Below are 2301 nucleotides of genomic sequence, written 5' to 3' on the forward strand. Positions count from 1 at the left end.
TCCCAATATTCTCAAGGTTAGCCACAATTTGTTATGATCCACACAATCAAATGCTCTTGCATAGTTAATAAAACACATGTAAACATCTTTCTGGTATTCTTTGCTTTGAGGCAAGATCCATCTGACATCAGCAATGATATCCCTCATTCCACATCCTCTTCTGAATCCAGCTTGTATTTCTGAAAGTTCTCTGTCAATATATTGCTGCAACAATTTTTGAATTATCTTCAGTAAGGTTTTACTTGCATGAGATATTAATGATATTGTTTGATAATTTCCACATTGTGTGGGATCACCTTTCTTTGGAATGGGTACAAATATGGATCTCTTCCAGTCAGTTCGCCAGGTAGCTGTCTTCCAAATCTCTTGGCCTAGCTGAGTAAGTGCCTCCCACACAGCATCCATTTGTTGAAACATTTCAATGGGTATTCCATCAGTTCCTGGAGCCTTGTTCCTCACCAGTTCGTTCAGCACAGTTTTGACTATTTCCTTCAATATCATTGGTTCTTGAACATATGTCACCTCCTAAAATGGATGATCGACCAGTTCTTTTGGTACAGTGACTCTGCGTATTCCTTCCATCTTCTTTTGGTGCTTCCTGCATCATTCAATATTTCTCCCATAGAATCTTTCAATATTGCAACTTGAGACTTAAAATTTTTCCTTGGTTCTTTCAGCTTGAGAAATGCTAAGTGTGTTCTTCCCTTTTGGTTTTCTAACTTCAGGTCTTTGCACATTTCATTAAAGTAATTGGTTTTGGGTGCTTGAGCTGCTCTTTGAAATTTGTTCAGCCCCTTTATCTTGTCATTTTTTTCCATTTGTGTTAGCTACTCTTTGCTCAAAGGCAAGTTTCAGAGTCTCTTCTGACATCCATTTTGGTCTTTTCTTTTTTTCTCATATTTTTAATCTCTTTAACCCTCCTCAAAAATCCTAGTCTCCGATTTCACAGAGAATATCATACAAACTGTCAGTTTATCTTAGTGTGGTAGCTTGCATGCTGCTATGATGCTAGAAGCTATGTCACTATTTCAAATACTATCAGAGTCACCTGTAGTAGAGAGTGTAGCTTCCAGACTAAGAGAGACCAGGAAGAGTGACCTGTAGATCTATGTTCAAAAATTAGCCACTGGCAGGTGGCCAAAAACACATGAATAAATGTTCATGATTATTAGCCATTAGAGACATGCAAATCAAAATAACAATCAGATACCACCTTGCCCCAGCACTTGTAGCAAAGTTCAACAAGACAGAAAATAAATGTTGTGAGAATGTGGAGGGATTGGGACTCTCATACACTGCTGATGGGACTGTAAAATGATACAACCACTACTGATCAAAAGGAGGAAAATGGAGAATAAAATTTTACATATACCACTGTGGAAAACAGTATGGTGATTCCTTAAAAAGTTGCAATTAGAAATACCATTTGATCCAGGAATTTTGTTACTGCGTTTATATCCTAAAGAATTGAGAGCCAGGACAAGAACAGATATGTGCACAGCTGTGTTCATTGCAGCACTATTTACAATACCAAAAATGTGGGAACAACCTAGGTGCCCATCAATAGAAGAATGGATAACCAAACTATGGTATCTATACACAATAGAATTCTATGCAACTCTAAAGAATAACATATAATTGGCAAAGCACTGCATAATGTGGATGAACTTTCACTTATGCTGAGTGAAATAAGTCAATCATAAAAGGATAAATGTTGGTCCATTATTGTAAAAAGTCAAGGAAAGTTTTATATATGGAAGGAAATTTTCTTTGTTGTTTACCAGTGGTGGAAGAGGATGGGAGGGAACATTGTTATATAGGTAGAGACAAGGACTGATTTGGGTGAAGGTAAGGGCAACATACCAATTGTGAGTGATCAACACAATGGCAATGAGGAAGAGGAAGACATAGAGAGAGTCATGGGAGATAGAGAAAGATGAACCCTTCTGTGCATACAGTATTGTGTTATCAATGATGGCAAACATTGATCTATGGGTGGATAAATGGACAGACAGCCTGAATGATTAGATATATCTATGCAAGTGGAAGTGTGCCCATGACCATGTATAGAGTTGGCAGACAATGTTTCCACAAGTGTATTTGTATGTTCTGTAAGAATTTCCAGGTATATAGTAGAACTTATAAGGGACAAGGTTGTAGTCACTTCCTGGCCACAGCCAGCTACCTGGAGGGAGTGAATTGTTGAACCTGTGGGCTTGGGACCCTGGCCCCAAGGGACATCAAGTACAATTGACATAACATACTACTCAAAAACATTGTTCCACATCCTACTTTGGTGAG

This window comes from Orycteropus afer, unplaced genomic scaffold (genome assembly GCF_000298275.1).
Source record: "Orycteropus afer afer isolate SDZICR_OR568_19922 unplaced genomic scaffold, OryAfe1.0 scaffold00012, whole genome shotgun sequence".
NCBI classification, from domain to species: domain Eukaryota; kingdom Metazoa; phylum Chordata; class Mammalia; order Tubulidentata; family Orycteropodidae; genus Orycteropus; species Orycteropus afer.